The sequence below is a fragment of the Danio rerio genome, chromosome 4 (assembly GCF_049306965.1).
Source record: "Danio rerio strain Tuebingen ecotype United States chromosome 4, GRCz12tu, whole genome shotgun sequence".
Taxonomy (NCBI): domain Eukaryota; kingdom Metazoa; phylum Chordata; class Actinopteri; order Cypriniformes; family Danionidae; genus Danio; species Danio rerio.
In genome coordinates this window covers 17,108,307-17,123,650 of record NC_133179.1, presented here as the reverse complement: position 1 = coordinate 17,123,650, position 15,344 = coordinate 17,108,307, and positions in this window count along the sequence as shown.

Below are 15,344 nucleotides of genomic sequence, written 5' to 3'. Positions count from 1 at the left end.
CTCTGTAATAAAAGATTTCCTATCTTGGCAATGTTTTCCAGTGGACTTGGTCTTGTTCTTTATCAAAGCAGGGTTATTTAGGAATATCCGTTTTGATATTTCATCCTTTGTTTGTTTTTGGAAGATATTTAATACAACAGGGTTGGGAGAGTTTTATCTAGGGATGCATGATATATCGGCGGGACATTGCAAGCGGCCGATACACTACTTTTAATGTTATCGCTATGTGTCGATGTCAAAATTACGCCGATATCTTCAAGCCGAAAGATTACGTAATTGTACATAAATGCTTGCCTCACACATCCTTGGGTCGAATTTGTTCAGACTTGTCTAGTGCACTATAACAAAGATTTTTACCTAGGGATGTTATCGTTATCGGTGTGATATCAAAATTTGGCTGACATCTTTAAGCCAAAAGATTAAATAATTGTACTGAACTGCCTGCCTCGCTCCATGCGTGAGTAAAATTTGCCCTATCATTATTGGCCGATAAATGCAATTTTTAATGTTATCGTTATCGGTCTGATATCAAAATTAGGCTGATATCTTTAAGCTGAAAGATTGTGTAATTAGACTGAAATGCCTGCCACGCGGATGCGTGAGTCGAATTTGTTTAGACTTGTTCAGACTTGTCCACTGCACTATAATGAAGATTTTTATCTGGGAATGCATCATAAATCGTCTGCCATATCATTATCGGCCGATAAATGCTATTTTTATTGTGATCGATATCGGTTCGATATCAAAATTAGGTTTATATCTTTAAGGCCATAGATTATGTAATTGTACAGAATTGCCTGCCTCGCACCATGTGTGGGTTGAATTAGTTCAGACTTGTCCAGTGCATTATAACAGAGATTTTTATCCAGGGATGCACAATATATCGGCGGCCATATCGTTAGTACACTATAACGAAACTTTCCTCAGATTGTTTATTCCCTTAAAGCCCGTCCTTGCTTTGTGTGGTATTGCTCTGCATTAATAACTTAATTAGAAGTCATATTCCTCATCATTGTAGATATGTTTGATAGAGTATATTTATTTTACTTGTTTGTTAATTAAATCCCATTATGTTATTTAATCTATTATTTTTATGCAGCAGTCAAGTTGCTTGTTAATTTGCTATGCGAAGAAAAGGAAATAATTAATTGTTGGCATGCTGATTTATTTGAAATCGCTAATATAGGTGTGTAAGTAGACTGTTCTAGGATCAGTTAAAATGTTTATCATGTTTTTAAAAATAAATCAGGTGTCTACTTTATAAAAATATAATAAATATTTATATTTATTGGCCAATATAACAGTTATTGGCCTCCAAATCTTAAGTGATATCGGTTATCTATATCGGCAAAAAAATCCATATCAGTGCATCCCTATTTTTATCACAGACACAAGTATCTTTGTAGTCAGATGTTATTTAGTAACAGAGCTCTGATGCCATTGACATGTTTGGACAATGAATTAGTTTGCATGGACGTCAATTGATGGCATGTTTCTAGTACAGCTACACTCTACCAACATTATCTTGCTTAAAGTTAATTACAAATCCCCACCATTACTTATTAATCTAGAAAAGCCTTAAGGGCTGTTCACATCAAGGATGATTACTACAGATATAAAGTTTTATTAATAATTCTGATTTTATGAGAGTGGTAAAATCTACACCACAACTATTCCTACAGCAACAGATACATAATATGGTTGGAAACACTTTCAGAGCATAATGACTTATATAAGACAGTCAGTCCTATGCCACTTAAAACAGCTTGAGCATTAAAAGTAGAAGTTAACTGCTTTGTTTATGATTTAACCAATGTGTTAGTTATTTGGTATGACTGGTATTCGGTACTACGTATGAACAGGCCCTTGACTGCTTACTTGTATAGGTATTTTAAATACACCATCATAGCTAAAAGTAAGGTAATATTACTATTAGCTTCATTAGCATAATGCAAGGCTTGAAATTAGCTTTTTCACTCGGTAGCCGCAGATTCAGTTTAAATTTAGTAAAGGGGAGCTTCTTTGGTAATAATGTTTACAGTGTTAACACGTTTGCGCTGAACACCAGTGGATGCAACGCATCGAAATTCGGGCACCCTCTCCGTTTGCTGTCATCTGTGTCATTATTTGTAACTTTAGGTGGGGTTTGCAAACATGTGTAACATACTTTTCACTGTTCGGCCGTTTGCATTTCCCGCGGTGACAGAAGCTCCCTGTCTTCTGACAGCGGAAAGCTTGAGTGATTGACTGCAAATATGAACCAATATAGCAGCAGGGAAGATTGAATCAGCACGTTAGAAAAATAAAAACAGGTCGCTCTACAACCATTATATGCAGTCGTACAACTGCTCCCAAATATGTTATGAGGTCGCATAAATTAAATTTCGGGGCGCATATGCGACCAAAACGGTCGCAATTTCAAGCCCTGTAATGCTAACATTTTATTAAGATGAATGATAATTTTTTTTCATTTTGCTCTTGAAACTGTCTTTTGTTAATCGTTTTCTTGCATAGCTCAAGATAGTGACCGTATGACTGTTTTTTTGTCTGTAAACAAAGTTATTGTGCATTGATGTGAATGCTAATAGTTAGCATAGTTAGCATTCCTTAATGTTTGGAAGCCCTTGGTCTAGCATGTTAAAAATGTGCTAGTTAGCAATTAGCCTCGGCTTCTAGGTTTATCATCAACAAAAGCAAGTTAATATTGCAAATAGCTTGATTAGCATTTTGTTGATACTTTTGATAATCATTGAAAATTATTGATAGTTATAATATTATTACAAAATGGTTATTCCCATCTCAAATAGCCCTTTAAAGTGTTTCCTTTTAAAGTATTTTTCTCTTTTTTGCATTCTGATGACACAAATTTCAAAATGGCTGTTAGTACAGTGTGTCTTTGTGGTGCTAATAAGCTAATTAGCACAGTTTTCCAGTAATAGCCTGTATATGGACAATGTGAAAGGCTTAAAAACAGAACTGTTGAACTGAAGGACATTGAGAAAGGATTAAAAACACCCCAGGGGGTCTTGCGATAGCAGAAAAGCTAAGCAAGATTATTAAGAAAGCTACTGTGTAGCTTAGCGATGTTTAATGATCGTTTATAATCAGACTAATAGTCTTTTCGCTTAAAGCTCAAACTGAGATAAAGCAAGTACTATCAATGAAACACTGCTTAGGTTATCGGTGAGGAAAAACATGCAAGTTAGCAATAAAAAAATCACTGACTGTAGCAAGAGAAGAAGATCAAGCACAAGGCATTATAGGTGCTGTTTAAAGTGCTGACTCCAGTGAAATATAAAATGCGGTTAGCCTCAGTTTTCATAGGTTGCACTGTGTAGTCTTTTCAGTTGGAGAGCATTTTTATATTCAGAGAGAAGATGCAAAAGAGAACATTAATGGATCTGGATGGCTGCTACATTCGAAAAACAGCGAGGGTGTTTGAAATGAGACAAATTCTGTGGGAGTGACTCAAAAACTGGTCTCATGGGTCTGTTTACCTGCAGGCCGTGACAATTCAAAGTAGTTTAACACTATGTGAAAGTAATTCGCTCTATTGCAAATGGTTTCATGCATCCCAAACACACACACAACAAGCCAGGCAGAGTGTGTGTGTGTGTGTGTGTTTAGATGCAAGACTGCATGGTAAAAAACATGTGTATGTTCTTCCTGCACACTGCGTGGGCTCAGTCTGTTCCTCTTTCTTCTCACATCTGCCATTTCGGGGCTCAGCCACCCTCTCGTTCTTCATCTGCAGCGCAGGGCCACAACAAAAGAGGACCTGAGTGAAAGCAGCTGGAAGGAAGCTGCAGTCACAGTGGGAGAGACTCACCTGGTTGCTCTCTTTTATTCTTTTATTCAGTCTCTTTTATACTCCCAGGTGCAGCTTTGACTTCATCTGACAGAACTGACTGAATATTATAACTAAAAGGATGAGCGTAGTCTTTTTTTTAATCAAGCATAGAACACATTTGTATACATTTATATATGGTGTTCAGATGCAAAAACATCAAGTGGCATCTGAAATTGTCTTCTAAATAATTTTTTTTTCTAAGCCTCCTATGTAAAAGTTGAGCAATTTCACTTTCATGGCAGTTAAGATGTTATTTTCTTTGACTTTAATGTAAAATAAGTAAACATAAAAATAAGATTCTGAGGAAAAATTCTCATTTTAGAAGAACATTTCAGAGGTTTTGCATCTGAACTCTTCATATCTTTATATGTGTTAGATGTAAATGTCTTTTAGAATATACGTTTTAGTTTTATTGCTGTGTTTTGCCATATCGTTGTGTGTGGTTGTTTATAAAGCGAGGGTCGGGAAGATGGCAGTTATCTGTTGTTTTTGCGCTTATCTTATCATTAGTGTTAAAGTTGTTTCTGTTGCTGTTTGCTGGAGTTGATAGTCAGGGTCACCATAGGAGATGTCTCTCTCTTCTCCTGCTGATATTTAATGGGTTTTGTAGTGCTGCACGATATTGGAAAATTCTGAAATCGCGATATTTCATTTTCTGTGATAGAAAGATTGCAAGTACGGTTTTACAAGATGGTTTGAATAGCTCTGTTTGACAGTTTTCTGGGGAGTCTAACAGTATTCTGGTTGAGTTCCCAATATAATAATCACAATAAAAAATGCTTTTATTACTTTTTGGCTTGTTTTTAGTCCAGATATCTGAAAAAACTTTTAGAGTAAGTAAAAATATTGTTTAATTTTCACTATCAGAAGAAATGAGTGAAAATTAAAAGTGTTTTTGCTTGTTTTAAGGAAATGACTTGCCAGTGTGGTGAGTGAAATAGTCTTGTGTTCACGATATTTCAGCCTAATCTCACGAGGAAACGTAAGTATTTTACGTTTTGTCAGTTTAGTGGCTAATTCGTACAAATTCGTAGGAGTTCAGTCGTACGAAAATGTATTATTTTAAAAAGGAGGCGTGGCACCTAACCCCACCCCTAACCCCAACCGTCATTGGGTGATGAGCAAATCATACTAAATTGTTCGAATTAGATTGTACAGATTCATACGAATTAGCCACTAAATCAAAAAGTTACGAATTGCCGTGAGATTGCGTTGGATATTTAGACTAGAAACAAGACAAATATACTAAGTTTTTTTTTTCATAAATTATGTAAATTTCATATAAATATGGTGATTAAATACAATTTTGTAGCTCCTAGTCAACTATAAATCAGACTGGACATTGCATATCTTTGCGATGTGACTATTTTTGATTTGCACAGTGAAACACTAGGATTCAAATTAGTCTGTGTGTATTGTATTTAAAAATAATGTACACAATAAATATTAATAAAGTAATGCAAAAATTAAAAGCTAAATGGTAGTTATTTAATTGTAGACATAATATTAAATTTTATTCATAACTTTGAAGTATGTAAATTGATTAAATCTGCTAAAATTGGTGTTTTTATGCTAAGATGGTAGTGTTTTAATATATAGTGTTTGCTATATATATTTTTTAAGCTGCGATTTGGCATAAATCATATAATTTCTATATAAATACAGCGATTAAAAACAAGTCTGTAGCTCCTGGTCAATTATAATTCAGACTGGACATTGTATATCATTGCGATGTGACTATTGTGGATGCACACATTGCGATATCGATGCTGAAACGATATATTGTGCAGCTCCAGTTTGATTATAATTTGTAAATACAGTACAGCAGAGTTCAAAAGTCTGAAGTAAAACACTAAGATTCAAATTTGAACCAAAAAGAAGAATATTAGTCTCATGCAATGCCAATTTTGCTTTTGTTAAAGCAAAGGAAGAAAAAAGACATTATGAATTTTAAATAAATTATATAATTGATAAATTCAGTTTTTCTTTAAATTAGTTTTTCGTTTTTTCTTTTCCTTAAATTATACACATAGTATTATTTAATGTTTTAAAATAAAGTAGATGCATGGACTACTGTTCAAAAGTTTTGCATATTCCTACAGCACATTATGGCTTGGAAAACATTTTCTATGTGAATATACAGTATTATACAATGTATTTTATTCCTGGAATTCAAAGCAGATTAATTTTTTTCTTTCACCTTCTTTCAGAAATTGAAAGTTTAAAAGAACAGAATCTGAAATAGAAATCTTTTGTAACATTCTGCATGTCTTGGCTGTCACTTTCAGTCAGTTTAATGCATCTATTTCTGAAACGGGCTCATTTCCTTGAGGGAACTTCCAGATCTGCATAGCGCACCATTCTCTCTCTCTGTTTCTGTATTGTAATGTATTCTTTCTTTTACAGCGAGAGAGATTCTTAGAATAGCTAGGTGTTTTTTTTTCGAGGCCTGCCTCGCTCTATTTCTCTGTTTCTCTCTGGCCTGTGGTGTGTTTCTGCGGTTCACTGCTGACTCAGAGAAGGGAAAAGATAACCAGACACTAAACATAAAAGCAACATATGCTGACATGCATAACAACTCATTCTCACTTATTCCAACACATACATAAACAGGTTTCACGAAAACATGTTTATATAATTATTATAATAATGATACAATTATGGTAATGAAATGGATTTTTTTTGCATGTTTGTGTGTCTGTGTATTGTATTAAAAAATAATGTACTCAAAACAAATGTTATTAGAGTAATGCAAAAAATAAATTGCTAAATAGACATAATATTTAATTGTATTCTTTACTTTTAAGTATGTACATCGATTAAACTCTGCTAAAACTGGCATTTTTATGCTAGGATGGTTATGTTTTAAGCTTTGCTCACACTGCACTTTTAGACTTCCATTCATACGCATGCGAATGCGACAGACCGGAAACGCAAGCGCGTGCGACAAGTTTCGCAGTTTGCTGCCTTGCAAAGTTCAAGCTCTGTGAATTCTGACCTGCGAAATCACCAATCAAAGATCAAAACATGACCTCTCTGGACAGAAATTTAAAAAATGGACCAGTTGCTCTTTTTTTTAATTTTTTTTTAATGTCTAATAATCTTGTTTAATACCACCCCTTTTCGCAGCACAACAGAATTTTCGTACAACAGAATTCCGCATGCTTAAACGTGTGACCGCAGCATTATAGTTTATAGCGTTTACACGATCTAATAAATGCTGAGATGTTTTATACCAAGGTTGGGTCAAATAAGGACAAACCCCAACACTTGGTATAAGTAGTGTAATTTAATTTCATTTTAGGTGTCCATGTTTGACCCAAAGATAGTTTGACAACCTAGCATTTTTTACAATGTTGGATATTTATTAAAAAAATTAAATAATCATTTATTTATATAGATTATGATCATGAAAATAGCTTGTGCATCGTTTTAAAGAAAACTGCAGGGAAAAATGTGCTTAAAATTCATAAAAAAGGTGGAACAATTGGCACCATTTTCTATAAGCACAACATTATTTGTAATTATTTAGTTTAAGGGTGAAATGTGACTTGCTGATTACTGGTTTCATGCAATTCTCTATTGTTGAAAATCTGCTATTATGTAGCTTCCGACTCCAAAATGACACGATGTTCTTGTACTGAAGCGAGTTTAAAAGATTTATTGTGTGCGGATTTGTTGTACTTTGGCCTGCTGTGGAGTGTTAGGAAGGCCAAACCCTTGGTAAACATCCCGACTGCTCAGCCTAAACAGCCTAGCCTGTTTTTTTAAACCACAAATGAGTTTCTCTAGAATTAACCAGAGGCTTTATTAGTTCGATAAGTGTTATGACTCTCAGACAGTGAAGGTGCTAAAGATCAAGCTCAGCACGTGGCTAATTTAAAGCCCTCCAAATGCAAACAACTGCACATGTTTGTGTGCTTCTGAGAAGTAGCTCTTCAGCTGTTTCCTGTTTTCTGTTGAAGAGCACACCGTGAACCTGTGAAAACCAATGACGGCAAACACAGACAACGACCACAATGGAAGATGCACTTTAATCTGCAACCTTGCAGCTCTGTGCGAAACCGTCTTCATGTGTTAAGGTTAAACCCAAACGCAACAAAACTGCACACACACTTACACTTCCCTTCGCCTCTTTAAGACAAGACACTGGAGGCCAAAATACTGCTTTTTCATGCACCTGTCAACGTTTCGGTTATTCGTATGGTGTTTTGTTTTCAGCGTAATAGTAAGAAAACATACACTTTTAAGTTTTAATGCACTTTACGTTGTGTGTACTTTTTAAATATTTTTTTTATTATTCTATATATTTTTCCTCTTCTCTGAGCCTTAAATCTTTTGCAACTTTACAGTTTTATTCATATTTACAATCTGAAGGTTTTTATTGTGGGATAAAGCACATCATTTGGCTGATTACAAACATTTTATTCTACAAGAAAAATCTATATTTTTAAGCATTTTTTGTATTACGGACTGATAAAACGTGACACAAAACCAAATGCCAAAATGCTAACTGGTTAGCATAATATCTTGAAAACACAGTCAGAGGGACTGCCGTCCAATGCCAAGCCTCCTGAAACACGAATGCAAATCTTAAAGATGACAGTAGACAACCCATCATGTCATTCGCTTGTTAGAAAACTTTACAGTACTTTTATAATATAACAATTCCGAACAAAAACTTGTGCACCATCTAGCACGTTTTCAGTTGTCTAGCAAGCAAAACTTGTCATAATGTGCAATATTTTATGCATGCAAGGATCACTGGTCTCATTCTCTCACGCAATTTGTCTACTGTATGCTAGGTGGTTGGCCGGCAGCGTGCAGGTATTATACTTATTACTAAGCTATACTTATTATGCTATTTAAAGTAGCATAGTAAACAATATAGGGCGACACAGGTCACAGACACAGGCGTCAAAAATGAACCAATGTGATATGAATATAAAACTTCACCTCAGTAAAGCAGGCTAGGCAGAATATGCTATTTACTTATGTTTTGTTGATAAAATAAAGCAAAATCTACATTATCGAAGCTGTAAAAGGCCCCTTATGAAATAAAAAATAGTCGCATCAATCTTTTGCCGAAATATTTTTGTAGCTGAACAACACTTCCGTGCATATAACCCATTCGTAACACCAAAATCTACATCAGCTTTGGGCCACTAAAATAGTTTTAAAACATTACCTGTCTAAAAGAAATACTTCAGCCATGGTGTTGTCCTTCCTCCAGCGTGCAAAAGTAACTCCAATATTGATTCAGGATTTAAAAAGTTTTGATTCAGCATTTGTTTTTACTGCTGTCACTTTCTCTCTCGTGTGCATGTGAACGCGGTGCTCATGCACGTATAATCGGCGGATCAGCGTGAACATATGTACAAATATACATTTGTTAACAGAGATTTGAGCTATTTATAAGAATTATGGGAATTGCCTAACCCAGGATATAAAAATACATTTAGATCAACTTTAATCATTACTATTGGAATTTGAAGAGACTTTCAACCAGCGCAACAAAAAGTGTTGAAAAAAGAACCTGACTTCATTTAATAGCAGTATTAATTTTGTTGCCAAAAAATTTTCGTCATAATTTTAATGACTAACAAGTTTCTACTGACGAAAACTAGACGAATTGATGGTGACTACAACTATAATAAAAATATACTGACATATTCGTTGACTAATGAAAATGAGATGAGAATGTGATTGAGGTACGTTTTTTGCAAAATATCCAATTAGAATTAATCTTGGTGTGTGATGCCTGACGCGCACACACACATTTAAAAAGTAACTGATCCTCAGTGATTACAACATCATAGAAGTAGAGTGGATTTATGCCGAGTTCAGACTGCATGATTTTAGCCCCGATTTTGATTGAGTGACAATCACACAGTATGGACTATCAAAGACGCGATCTGAGAGAATCGCTTATGAGTCGCTGATGCCTGTGAGATATTTGGCGTGCTAAATATATGGAGCTGTCGGTGAATCAAATCTTGCCATATGAAATGAGTTTAGACTGAAAATAACATCAGCGATCAACTACATCCAATGAGAGAGCTGCATTCACTTGTTTGTGTGTGTACCTGCTGGCCAACGGGAGAATGGGGAAGAAGATAAAAGCGCTAATTTTTGGTTTATTTGGACCCAAGAAATGGAGGAAAAACTAGTGGAGGTTTGACAGGAGCACCTGTGTCTGTTTGACGTTTTAAACAGAAAGTTAAAAAAGTAAGTTGAGGAGAAATTGCTAATTCCCTTCAAACCTAGGTGAGCAATTATATACATTTTCTACCCCATTAAAGACTTTTATCTCGTCATGTAGTTAATAACAAAAGATATACAACGTGTTTTTGCCTGTGAGACGTAGTTTGGACGAAGTTGTCTGCGATTCTTCATATTGTAAAGTCTTACAATGTGAAAGCCCTTGTCGCCGATCCATCTTGAAGTATAAATAAAGCAGCGACAAAATGCCAGCCCAGATAGTCATGCAGTGTGAAAACATCTGACACGACTACTTTGAAAATCATGCAGTCTAATCTCGGCTTTAGTCGACTAAAACTAAAATGAATAAAATTTGACTAAAACTAAAACAGAATTGTAGTAAAAAGACCGAGACTAAAACTAAATCAAAATTTGCTGTCAAAATGAACACTGCAATTGTCAGCTTTTTGTGCTAGAAATGTATGCAAGTTAGCTTGTGTTTAATAAAATAATGCCTTCATAACATTTTAGAAGATGTCTTTTAATGCAACAAATACATATTTCTAATTTTGAATGTAATCAATTATCTCGAAAAGTATGATTACTAGCTTTTTAATTAAGATTATTAGCTTTTTACCCTGTTCCCCTCCAGAATCTTGCCTCAAAACAGATGTGAGTTATTGAGCAAGAAAAATAGTCTCATAACAGCTCAATATGTGGAGCTTTTTCTCAATAGCTTCTTCCTGAAAGCCAGGGAACGGTTTGTTCTTGTTTGACAGCACTAAATATTTTTCTTTATCGCGAAATGCACAGCACTCTTCCTCTGTGGTTGTATATCTCTAGAATAAACAGTCACTAGCACATCATTTGGTTCGTCTAAATGTCAGCTTTCAGATCCTGACAAGTTTATTTTTTTTCCGTTTTATTTTCAGAGCCGAGTGGCCATGACCCAGAAAAGCAGCCCGCTGTTATCAATGAGTAACATGGGCCATTTTTTTCATGCCTCTGAGACTGATTAGTAACTAATTTACCCAGACGCTACGGTTAATTCACCCTGTGAGTGCAGCACAGTCTCAGATAAACAACATTTGCGCAAAGCGGTAATGGATCCTGCAGTGTTTGCAATGTCAAACGTCACATTTCTGACATTTGCACAATCAGAGAAGCTACAAGATGTGGAGAAGAGAAAGATCATGTGTGCCATATTGTCTCAAATGTATGCAAACCATATTTATTACTGTGCCTTAATGCATTTTAACATCTGTAGACTGTAGAGCAGCTGTTGTTATAGCAACCAGGGCTGATTATGAAGTTTGTGAAGAGTTATGTATATGTATTATCATATATCCTCTTAAGGCCCAAGGTGTTTTTTTTTTTTATATGCATATTTTATTTCCCTTTGCTTTTTGGGCTTATTGGAACCTAATTAGAATAAAAATGTCATCAAGTATCATCTTTTAATATGATATACTTTTAGAGAAAAATGATTTCCATATATGTGGACTCATGGTCCCAATTTACATATAACACGTCTTCCCGGTTTTTCTTTTTAATGCAAATTTAACATAGATTTAACTTTTTTTTTTTTAAATTTGCTTCGTCTAGCACTATAAAAATAAAGGTGAATTGAATTAAATTGATTTCTGCAAAAAAAATTCTTAGAATTTTTAACATTTTTAAAAAATTCTTAAAATTTTTGTCTTTTTTATAGTCCAAATATCTACATTTCAAAGTAAAAATCTGATTATTTCACCTACCCCACTGGTAGATAATTTAGTTTGTGTTAAGAAAAACCCCTAATTGTGATTTTATCTCTTCTGACGGTAAAAACAAAACAATATTTTTTACTTGCTCTAAGAATTGTTTTGATATTTGGAATTTAAACAAGACAAAACAAAGTAAGAAAATCATTATTTTCTGTTGTGGTTATTTAATTTCTGTACTTGAATGTACCTTAGAAAGCCTAGAAAACTACCAAATTTAAACTATCTTGTAAAACGGCATTCATATCGCAATATTTATAGCAGAAAAATAAAATATCAATGCAGGCTTATGGTAAACACTCTTTTATGAGATTTTGTATAAATGGCCTGCATGATTTGACAAAAAGTCTTTATTGTTACTTCATATTTTTAGTCAGTTTGACTGATAAGACTGTAAGTTTGACTAAGTCGAGAATTGAATTAGATTAAACTAAAACATTTAAGGCAGTACGTTTTTTATTTAGTGTGTATGTACATTGAGCTACAGAAATCTGAGATAAACGCATACACACACTGCCTGATTTTAAAAATGATTGGCCTTTGGAGTTTTTTTTTTCTAAACTATGTTGGGTAAATGTATACCATGGTCATTTCCAGTCTGACTGTAATCATTGGGTTGGGAAAGAATAATTTTCACGCATGAATTGACCACTAATTGACTTTAACCCATTTAAATTCTTGAGATGCATGTGCTGGCATAGACTTAACATTATTATAGGTGCTTCCATTATTGATATAAAGTCCAAGTCAGCCTAAAAAAAGCAAATATTTATGAAAGTAAATATCTGGCATTGCATATGTTTATTCAAACAGTGGCGTGGTGAATGCACATCATATTCAAAACTAAAAATCATCCAAAAGGCATTTAGGAATTTTTTTATTAGTGAAAATAAATTCTATCCTTATAACCATATATATATATATATATATGGTTTAATAATTTAATGTTATGGTGTAATAAATAAATAAACCAGTAACAGAAATGATTTAGTGCTTATTAGTAATCGAAAAATTGAAATATCTTACTGATTAAGTATATTTTGTGCTATAATTGCAAAATGCCGTGTGGTTTATCTTACAGATATTATTAAAACAATCAAGTAAGATGTGTACACTCACATGTATTGAAAGTGTACAAGTTTCACCTCATGATATTGTTAGTCATTAAAATGATAAATAAATAAATAAATAAATAAATAAATAAATAAATATAATGGGTAGTCTTATTTGTCATCTCTGTAATCCATCAATTTTAAATGTTAAAAATAATGTTTATACTCAGGGACATATCCAAGTGGTGGGGAGCACAGTGTTTTAGTTTTGTTTCTGATATATTGTTTAACTGTAAAAAGTGAGTTAAGACAGAAGTGTGTGTATTGGCATGCAGTATGTGCTTTAACACCAGTCTGTGATACGCCCTCGGTGTGTTTGCTTCCACTCATGCTTTATTTCTGCACTCTTATATATGCGGTCACACATATATACGACTGTACATTTAGACACCCTTATCAATGCTTTAGACCGTCCTGCTCATCCTGGCCTAGTTTTTCCTGCCAGACCATGAGTAAAATCCCCGCTGCTTCTGGCAGACCCTGTAAATCTGTCTCAAACACACATTCCTCCTTCTGCTTCATGGCAAAGCTCTTGTTTTTCTCTCCTTCTGGATTATTTGAACCATTAGTGATGTAGGAAGGGGATCTTGCCCCCCTTAATCTGCACCCTTCCACCCACAGCACCATTGCAGCAGTTTGACATTCCTGTTTACTCCCTATTGGGATTCCAAACAGATAGGAAAATTGTACTGAAAGTGTACCAAAGTTTATTTGTGAAGACCAGCACATCAGAAAAGAGTAGTAACATGATAGTTAATGAAATTTACTCAGTGACAACTATATAAATTTATCCACTAAATGTTATGAAATATCCTAAAGCATCTAGTAGCCTCTTTTTCTCCATCATTGTTTGACTCTGGTTTGAGGCTTTAATCCTCTACTGGTCATTCCTGACGTTTTGATTTCATGAGAATCCTTTGTTTTGTTGTTTCTGTTTGATTATTAGCATGACTCTGGTTTGAACTTGAAATGCTTAAATCCACTGCTGGTCTTTTCTGAGGTTTTGATTTCATGAGAATCCTTTATTTTGTTGTTTCTGTTTGATTATTAGCATGTAAAAGCTCCGCTCTTTAAAGCAGCAGTTAATTTGCTTTTAAATGGACACACACCAAAAACAGCAACGTTTAATTTAGCAAACGAAATTCGCAAACAGCAATTTTGTTAGTTTAACATGTATGTGGTAAAATTTTGCTGCATATGTTTGTAAAGAGACAACAAACACATATATACTACTGGATTTAAGTGTTTAATGCACGTTTATGCATGGTGTCATATCTCTCAGCTCTTACTGTGATTTCTCTCGAGTGAAAGGATGACAGTAAACTATAAATAACTCTGTTTATGAAGTGATTGATATTAATTTCTGTGTTGTCATATATGTAAAAGCTTCATTACTGTAAATACATCTTCGTTTGTCCCTTTTGTTATAATGTGTTATAATTATAATTAAGCGTATATTTAATCCGAAACACAACTCAGTAGCAAACTAGGTATAACCCTGGTGGCCTAAAGACGGCTCACTTATTCCTTCTAGCTAAAATAAACCTCTCTACAACTTTAGGTGAAAAGATTGCAAGCAAGGCATCTACTTGATTTTTGCATGTGCGTATTTCAGAGTTCATCACTTTGTGTGTGTGTGAGAGAGAGAGATATAGAGATAGAGCAGGCACTGCCACAAGATGTGGAGCGTCAAAGCAGACCTCATTAATATTCATGACCATTCCAAATATGGTCAAAATCAAGCTTTTCATTTCAGTGTTGATTACTATGGTTATAAATAAGACTATACAACCAATTTTGGAGAGTTTTTGGACTTGCCTATAAGCCAGATTCCTGCTATATAGATATCAGAGACTATTTTAACATATTAAATCGATGCAGTCTATGAATCGATGCACTCTATGGCTTTATTTTTGTTGAAATAAATGTTAACCAAAAACAATAGAAGCTTTAAAACTATAGTTTACTCTCATGTCATCTCAGCAACTGCTTTAGCTACTGCTAAAAGTCTGAACCTCGCTGTAAACATTACCCAGCTGAACGTGCTGTGGTGCAGCTCCGCCAGTTGAAAGCGTGTGCCTGGGCCAGTTTTTGAATGTACATGTGGGTCTCGCCCTCGCCCTCGTCCTGTTTTTCACTCAAACAGCAGGAATGTGCTCTCTCACCCTACGAGATTGCGCAAGAGCCATTGTGACATTCACTGCAACAATCCTTGTGTGACTCACAGTCAGGGGCTCCTGTTGCCTTTACTTTTCTGAACTTCTACTGAGTCACACACACACAGAAACTGAGCTCAAGTGTTTGCTCGTGTATGTGTGTGTGTCATCCCACTATAAACATCCATGGAAGAGTTTGGAGTAACCCATTAAAGCAGCAAATAGTTGTTAAGGCTCAGATCACTCAAAAATGGAAATTATG